The following is a 9,838-nucleotide window of genomic DNA, read 5'->3' as shown; positions in this document are numbered from 1 at the left end:
AGACCACTGCCAGGGACTGCTGGTTCGTCACAGGATCTCTGATACCTTTGTGTCCCGTCTCATACATTTCTGTGTGTGATCTGCCATTTTATTAACGTCATTAAACAGGGTTTGTAACGTATACGGTGACATGCTAGAAGTGGATTTCTTGAACATATATTGAAGCAGGTGGTTGTTTTTATCTTTGTCTTTCTCGCATTTTCTTCTTCTCAGGCTTTGGTCAAAACATGCAACACAAATCATGTGAAGTATGATGCAATATATGAGCTGAGAGAGTATTTTCTGTGTCTGTTTGTGCGTATGTGTCTGCATACAAACGCCTGTGTTAATCCCAGTCTCTCCCAGCATCTGGAGCCTTGACACAGTTTAAAGGGCTGGCTGTGGCCGCACAGAGCTGGGCCAGTGCTCACACACACACACACACACACACACACACACACACACACACACACACACACACACACACACAGTCACGCAGCTATCTAGGGCACCAGAAGGCCCAGGCAACGCCAAGGCAGAGGCTGCCCACTTTGGCACCGCGAGGTGGGGCTGCGCTGGCGCTTTGGGGGAGAGAGAAATGGCAAGGGTGTGTGGTAGGTGCTGGGAGAGAAGGGGGAGAGGAATAGTGGGGATGGATGGGTGGGGGGGGGGGGTGAGGTGTATGTGTGTGTATATGAAGGCAGGCGAGGGGGGGGGGGCACCTGGCATGTGATAATAACCCTGGGAAAACGCCCATTCCCTCTGAAGAGGAAGGTGCTGCGGGAGGAGGGAGGGTGTGTGTGTGTGTGTGTGTGTGTGTGTGTGTGTGTGTGTGTGTGTGTGTGAGGGGAAGACAGAATGAAATGCAGACATGGAGAAGGGTGTGTGCGTGTGTCTGTGTGTAGGGTGTTGAAGGCACTAACTCCCGTCTTGGAGCCGTCCATCCTAGTGTTCTTATGCTAATGTCGTTTAGTTGGAGGACAGGTGCTACTTTTCATCCACAGCTTGGCATAGAAGAAGAAGAAGACATGCCTTCTTTATCCATCCTCTTCAGGATTTTAAAACATTTTCTACAACAGTCATATCCTGGTTAGAACTTGGCCAGAACTGTAATCATGACACTAAATAGGTAGGCTATTATTTGTGTACTTGAGTTCCTGATGATTTTGTTTGTTTTTATTTGTCTGTAATGAACATGATCGTGTGCAATTTTTGCGTTCATTATCTGGTGCTATATTACTTTTTATTACTTCTCAGTATCACTGCAAATATTACTCTCATTGTAACTGCCAATAATACTCAGGGCTCCACAATAAGGAGCGTCTGCTTGCTCAAGGCAAGTGAAATGCCACATCAGGCTACTAAATCTAGCAACTCAAAAAGAATTAAACTAATTAAACTCTGTATTCTTTAAGTACTATTTCATGCAGAAGTGCCAGAATATGCTGTTTAAGAATCTCAAGTTTGGAGATTTCCACTTTTTATCTGTTTGTTATCATATTAACCTGAGTATCTTGGGGCTGACACATCACAATATGTAAAAACCTTGAACTTTGAGAAACTGGGATGGGACATTTTTTCACTTTTTTCTGATGAACTTGAAGCCCTAATTTAAACATGATAACCAACTTTAGTCTTTGTTGTTATTTGATACTTGCAAATAAATAACACAATTTGCACAGGGGCAAGTAAAAATTCAGGCAAGGAGATTTCCAACCCACTTGAAAACATTAATGTTTAACCCTCCTACATTTTCTATTTTTAGCTTACGTTTTCACTTATCTTACTTCTATTATTATTGAAGTATACAGTATTATTACTGTATTTTATATTCTATTGTTGTTATTTTTATTTTCACTGAAATTTTTGGAGCAAACTGGCCTATTTCCTTTGAGATTAATAAAGGTCTATCACAATCAGAATCAGAAATACTTTATTGATCCCTGGGTCGAAATTGTTTGCATTACAGTTGCTCTCATTCAAGAATAGAATGGTAAATATAAGAATAGAAATAGAAATTGTACTTATGCAAAAATCAGTTTAAAAAAATCTGATTGTGTGTTGTCATGGATGGCTGTTCCTACTCTTGATTAATATATGGACTGATTTTTACGATTTTACACTGCAACATGTAATTTGAACAATTGGTTGGACTATCAGTGTCTATCAAGGGACTGATATTGGATATTAAACATGTGCAAGGGGCATCGGGCACTGTTTATGTAACTGTCAGTGTTTTTCTGTACTTTGTGCTTACAAATAAACTAATAAACTGAATTTACTCTAGTTTCTCTCATCTGTCCCGAAAATACCCCTCCACCTTCCCACATAGATCCACGAATAATCCTTGAAACTTCAGGACAAACTCGCACACAAACACATATGTACGCAGGGCAGAGGATGGGTACCATCTCCCTCTCTCGATGCCGTCTGCACCCCCCTACAAACACCCCCCCACAGCCCCCGTACTATCCCTTCTCCTCTATGTAGCACCACAGATGCCCATGTTGCCCTGCAACAGCTGTCTCACCATGTGCCCTACCAAGTGTTGCCACCCAATGGAGGGGAGAGGAAGTGAGGAGGAGGGGGAGGAGAAGGAGGAGGAGGAGGGAGGATTTGGGTGGGGAGGGAGGAAGGGTGGGTGCTGAATTTGGATGGGAAGGATGGGGTCATGAATATTAATCTTTTTTTCTTTCTTTTTTCCGTCCTAAACATGGAGCTGTTTACGTGGTCATCATGATTCTTGCTTTGTCTTGATTATTGATATAATTTTTATAATTTATAGTTTTTTATTGCACCCACGCTCACTCACTGTTTCTGTTTCTCTGACTCTCTTTCTCTCATTTGGTTCTGGATTCGGCCGAGGTGATGGCCAGCGCCCATGTTTACCCCCCTTGGTCACAGGAAGCTCCTGGAAGCAGAGCTGAGAAGGAGGGAACGTCAGGCGGAGGGCATCTTTCTATTGGGCGCAGCGGGTTAACGACACTTGTGGTGACCAATGACCAGAGGAGGGGTGCATAGTAACAGCAGGGCATGGAGAGAGGGTATTTTCAAATGCAAACACTGGTCCAACAAGTCAGGTGCAGGATCCAGACTCAATCCAGTGACAGAACAAAATGGAGGGCCGGGGATGGTGTGCCGCCATTTTGGGGCAAAATATTTTGAGTATGCATGCCATGTCTCCTTAATAAGCCGAAATAAGCAGTTCAGACCGCAGTGGCAACAGAATGACCTCAAGCATCCGTGTTTGTTTGCTAAAAATCCTCAATAGCGCACGAATAATGAATAATTAACAGTAGATTTGTGCTTTTTTAGAACACAATGTGATTCAAAGGTGCCACAGTGACGACTAAGCCACTCTAAATATTCTGCTAATTACTGAAAATTCTTTCAAAGACAGACATCTGTGCTCACAGAGAAAGCCATACCTGTGACTTTCATTTTTATTTTGAAATTGGAAAAGTAGGCGCAAAAGATGCCAGGACAGATGGATCCAAGAGTAGAGTACCATCCGAGAAACTGATGCCACATACCCGTCCCCTGTGGTCTTAACTGCACGCTAAATAAATGCGGTTGATTGCCTGAGACGCCCAATAAAAGAAAACTAATAAAAAAGTATACGGAAAAGTAGGAGAGGAGTTGTGAGCGAGCGTGGCACAGCACCCTCCTTGTGTATTTGTTCATTTAATTTTGAAGGGATGAAAGCAGACAGGCATAAAGAGGGGCAGACGTAGAGAGATCACAGCATCGTGTACCGTATTGGTGGGTAGTGTGCCACACAGTCTGCCTCCTAAAGCAATAAATCTGAAACAGCATAATAGATAAACGCAATTCAGAACACAAAATACCCTGCGAGGGAAAACTAATAAAAAACCGAGTGATTAAGTGGAATCAGAGCTCTTAGGCAGTATCTGGAGATGGGAGCTGTCGCCATACAAAGACCAGAGCGGGCCAACACAACAGATGAGAGAGCATAGGGACGGGGGGCCGAGAAAACGAGGGCTAAAAGCAGAGGGAACGAGAGACAGATGATGGAAGCGAGGAGAGGATGGATGGAGGAGAGACGGAGAGAAAGTGAGGGATGGATGGGGCAGCAGATCAGAGGGAGCCTCTAGTGTGTCTTGCTCTCCCTTTAAAGAAGAGCCAGGAAAACAGATTAGGAGTCCTCTTTTCTCCTGGGGGAGCACACACACACACACACACACACACACGCACACACACACACACAACCTCCATTCAACTGCCCTCCTCCTCCTCCTCCTCCTCTTCACACAAACATACAACTAACTAACTTTTACACTGACCTGCCCAGCCCAAAACAAATCCACTCGTCCCCACCGACAGAGAGGGGTGGAGACACGGAGACACAATGACAGCCTGTGTGTGTGTGTGTGTTTGTGTGTGCGTGCGTGTGCGTGCTGCAGTTTAGATGACCTCACATCAGGTCACGTTTGCTAACTGTTTATGACACAAAGAGGAGTGATGTCAGGGAGTTATCTGGCTGCTTCAGAGGGACGTGGACGCACACACACACACACACACACACACACACACACACACAAATACAGACCGCAGGGTGCCATTGTGTATGTATATGTGGCATTTATAATAATAACAGCAATAGTAATAATGCCATTAACTATTGTCTTCATTAACAATTAATCTGATTGTTTTTCTCAATTAATCAATTATTCATTTAGTCTATGAAAGGTGCAAAAAATGTGAAACATGCCCAACACAATTTCTCACAAAATCCAAAGTAATGTGTTCTTTTGTCCGTCCAACAAACCAAATCCCAGAGATATTCAATTTGCTGCCATATATGACAAAGAAAAACAACAAATCCTCACACAGGAGAAGCTGAAACTAGCAAATGTTTTGGCATTTTTGCTTGAAAAAACAATTACTTCAATATCAAAATAGTTCAAGAATTTTTTTTTTGTGGATCAGCTAATTGATTCATCAACTAAAAACTTCTGCTCTAATAATTATTAAGTATTGTAAGTAAAATATAATAATAATATAATTGTTTTATTTGTTATCCACATTTTTGCTGATAGAAAATATCTGAATCAAAACTAATCTCATGCTTTTTCAGTATAACTGTGAGCGTGAGTGTGTGTTGTGTTGTGTGTGTTATCAAAGCTGAGCCCTGTGTCAGCCACTGATAAACCACTGCAGTGACGAAGACACAAAGACACATCTGCGCACACGACACGCACGTCTCAGCTAAATTCTTGGAAAGGTGATGTCTATCTGCGCAAAGACAAACGGCTTGTGGTCGTTCTCTCCTGATGTGTTGACGTGTTTTGTGACTGTGGTACGTGCAAAGCTTAACAAAGCATTGAAACGGATAATCCTCATTTCAAATTACTTATTATAGTAAAAATAATAATGTTACAATGTACAATAAGAAATTACTAGTAAAAGCCTTGCATTTAAAATAGTATTTGAATGAAGAATAACAAGCAAAATGTACTTAAAGTATAAAAGTAAGCAGATGAATACCACCTTTTAGTGTTATATTATTGTATATTATATTACTTGATTATTATTACTGATATATTAACATATAAGCTGCATTTTAATGTTGCAGATGTTGTGTAGTTTAATCTTTATTCTTTAATCTTTAATAACACGTGATAATTTATATAATGTTTAGTGTATAAAATATTAATCTGCGAGGCAAGTAGTAACTAAACCTGTCAGATAAATGCAGTGGTGTTAAAAGTGACATTTCCCTATGAAATTCAGTGAAATGGGAGTTTAAAGAAGTATAAAATGGGGATAAGTACCTTGAAATTGTACTTAAGTGCCGTACTTGAGTAGATACTTTCCACATAAATACCTTGGACACATGAGAGATGTGCTTTGTTTATTTCAAGAGGAAAAAAACTATTTGCTTTAACTTAAAAGGTTAGTGTGCAGGCAACCTTTAAGTTTTTAAGTTAATTTGAATTTGAAAAGAAAAGTTGATGTAATTTTGTAATATTTAAATGAGCCTTTCTAGCCAAATACCTTAATATTAATTCAGTTGTACCTGAGAAATGTTCAGTAGGCTTAAGGCATTAAGTTCAACCAACAACTCTTTAGTCACACTGATGAAAACTGCAAACAAGTTTGATTTCCTTTTACATCTTCTCATTTTGAAAAGTCAAGTCTTCATTTCACACAGGAGCTCCTGTGTTCCAGAGCTGGCACAAAGGCAACATGTGAAACTGCTCTCAGTGAATTTATTAAATTTTAAGTGGGTAGAGACTGAATTAAATACTAACTTTCATCATTGTTCGCAATGTTTTCATCGTTGTGAAAATAAACAACCGCAACTTATCTTAAAATTTATTAGAGAGACAGTTTTCATATCGGTTTTCTTCAAACTGTCAACCAAGGCATGCTGGGAAGTCTGCTATAATGCTGATCCTGCATCTTTAGAAACGTGTTTTAATGAGTTTATTGAACTCTGTACAGTACATTCATTCAACTCATCATTTCAAGTCCGAAGACTTTAGTTTAGAAGAAGTCATGGTATTACATTTAGAAGTGTTCTGAAAAGAAATACTGCAAATTCTAAGCTTAACTCAACTTGAAAAGTAAAAATTGTCAATTTTCATAAAGTCAATGAGAGAAAAATGTTGATTCAGTTAAAGTCCTGTATGATTTTTACTTGGTTTTATTACATTGTTAAAATAGAAGTTATTGAAAATATTTGTTTCTGACACTATCCAACAATAACTCTTACAGATCACTTCAGATCAGATTAATGCAGCATACGTCTTTAAAAAAGCATACAATATTACCAGTGACCCCACACGTGTTCTCATGACTGCTTAATTCAGTAACGCACTTCAGCTCGCCTCTCACACAGAAGGAAATTTGTTTTTATTCCAGAAGAGATGGTCAGCTTTGCCTTTTGTGGTGCTGGATATTAGGGGCCATAAATGGATTAATCATTTCCATATTATGTACTATTTTCCTACATTACAACATTTTGTATTTTTTAGATTGTCTTAATCTGTGTGGATGAACTTGCAAACATGATTGCCTCAAATGACCCTGAAGGACAAATAATGTATTTTAAAGCAAATTGAGTGAATAGATAATTTTAAGATTAAGGCCATCAGTGTATTTAGATTGTCTCAACACTTTAATTTCATTCCACTGAGCACACTTTTGAGTAAAGGAACAAAACGCAGTAGGTAACCTTTTTTTTTAAATACATACCATTTCTTTTTTTTTTTTTTTTTTTTTTTTTTAAGTCTAATTAAAGCGTGCTCCCCTCTTATTCATCAGGATGTGTGTCTGTATCTGTGTTATGGAGGCCACCCTTCTAGAATGAGGATGATACAGCCTTTAATAAAAACATATATTGTTTGGGACGTCCTACAGACCATAATCATAGTGCTGCCTGGCCGACTTTGGCCGGGGACCTTTGTTTTATGTCACCCACACCTCGGTCCCACACTTTCTCAACAAATGTCCTGTCTATCTCTGCTGTCAGCTGCAGAATAAAAAGACAAGAATGCCAAAAAGAAAACAGAAGATTATTTTAGCATCACTTGGAATAATTTCAGAGCTCTTTATTCTACAACATTTCATAAAATAAAACCCTATTAGACCTATGTTAATGTATACCATGGTGGGAAAACTCCCCTGAAGGAAACTGCTGCTGCAGCTTCATAATCTGTAGGTTAAAAAGTCTCCATGACTCTGTAGAGGGAATGTGCTCGGCTGGCAGCAGCAATGTGAACATACTCCACCCTCCATCCCATTCTCCTGTGCCAGGGCCGGGCATTCCTCTCCCCTCCAATGGCCGGTTAGTACCCACTCTTTTTCTCTTTCTTTCTTCCTTTCTTTCTGTCACACACAAACACACACAGACGTCTCTTTTCTTTTTGTCCCTATGCAACTACTTCAAAACCATCTATTTCCTTCCTTCCTAACTTGCCACATACATTTCTTCATTTCCTCTTTGCATCCTTCACTCTTCCTCCATTTCCCTTCCTTCCTTCCATCTTTTTTTTTTTCTCCTCTTCAACAGCCCTCCATCTCCATCTCTCCCTCAGCTGCTCTCTCATTTGGGTTTATTTGCATGGCAGAGCGTAAAGGATGCAGACAGTGTGTGCGCAGGGCCAGCAGAGCCCTCCTGTGTCCATCCAGGCCAGGGCTGAGATTTGTAATGCTAGACAACACTCGGCAATGCAGGGATAAAACCTCGGCCACCGCCGCAGACAAAAAGAGCCTTGTTTTTTCCCTTTCCCTTTTCCACCACTACTGCTTATTGCACTTCTCGCATGGAGACGCAGAATTCTCCGGGCCATTTCTTCTCGCGGGGAGAGGAATGAAGATTGTGGAGAGGAAAAAAATAGTTCCGCTGTTGCAGTTTGATATATGGTCTTGGTACAGAGTGTATTTTATATATAAGGCCAACTGAGTATTTAATTTTCCCCTGACTTGGCTGCAGCAGAGGGCAGTGAGAGCAGGCTGAGAGGAGATGTCAGTGGAGGAAGAAGAGTGAAGTGCTCTTAATAGGTGGCAGCAGGACTGAGGCCTTTGATTTGTGTTGCATGTTGTACTATGTGTAGTGGTATTTTGTGTACTGCTGCCACTGATACCAAACTTTGTCATATCAGTTATAGGAATAATAGTTACGCATTTCTCCAGCTCAGCTATATTTGCCTTTTTTAAAGATCTGTTAGATTGACTTTTTGTGATCTTGTTAGGCCCAGTGCCCGACTAGATTAAATGTGAGTACTTTTGCAAATTTGTTTGTAAAATATCTACATTTTTAAAATATCAAAAAGAATCTGTAAGACTGAGCTGCCAGATTATTTTGTCCTTTTTTCCCCGCCTTATCTCAGAGAGTAACGTTTGGTGAATGTTTTTCTGTTTCATGCAGGCTTGCTAGCACTTTTGAGGAGCTATATTTTTAATATCGATTATTTTGAGCTTGGTTCACCCTGAGTTTGCTTCATGTTTTGTGATCTCCTTAGGCCCAGCGCCCTCGTAGTTTAACTGTGAGTGCTTTTGAAAATTTGTAGATAAACTATCTACATTTTTTAAATTGCAAAATGAAGTTGACAGAGTGAGCTGCCAGAATATTTTTACATTGTGTTTTTTCCTCCTCCCTCCCCGCCCCCTTTATTTTGGGGAATAACATTTAGAGAATGTTTTTCTGTTTCACTCAGGTTTGTTAGCACTACTGAGGAGATATATTTTTAACGTTTGTTTTTTTGACCTTGGTTCACCCTGAGTTTGCTTCATGTTTTGTGATCTTGTCAGGCCCAGAGCCCTCATTTTTTAACTGTGAGTACTTTTGCACATTTGTAGATAAAGTATCTACATTTTGTAAATGGCACAATAAATCAGAGTGGATGATCTACCAGATTTATTTAATTTTTTGCATTGTTTTTTCTTGCTTTTCTCCCTCCTTTATTTTAGGACGTAATGTTCAGTGAATGTCTTTCTGCTTTACCCAGGTTTGTTTGCACTTCTGCAGATATATATTATTTATTTACTGTTTATTTGTATAGGGACAAGCCAGTGCCACACTCACAGTATTTATAGCCTAAGCTAATTTGCAATGCCTGTCCAAGATAGGCCCTTCAAATACATGAAACTCAAGAACAAATACACAAAAGACAGTACAAGACATACAACTCAACAAAAAGTAAGTACATTATAGATAGATTTTATTACTTTGACCTTGGTTTATACAGAGTTATATTGCTTCAGTTTATCATGAACATCAACTTTTATAATAGCAAATTATTATTGGGGTGTTGAGATTTTAGTTCAGAGACTGAGAAGGGAATATGTAACTTTTGTGTTGTGCTCCTGACCCATAGATGAGTGCATTAAA

The sequence above is a fragment of the Lutjanus erythropterus genome, chromosome 3 (assembly GCF_056507025.1).
Source record: "Lutjanus erythropterus isolate fLutEry1 chromosome 3, fLutEry1.hap2, whole genome shotgun sequence".
Lineage (NCBI taxonomy): Eukaryota > Metazoa > Chordata > Actinopteri > Lutjaniformes > Lutjanidae > Lutjanus > Lutjanus erythropterus.
Note: the sequence above shows the minus strand (reverse complement) of the source record.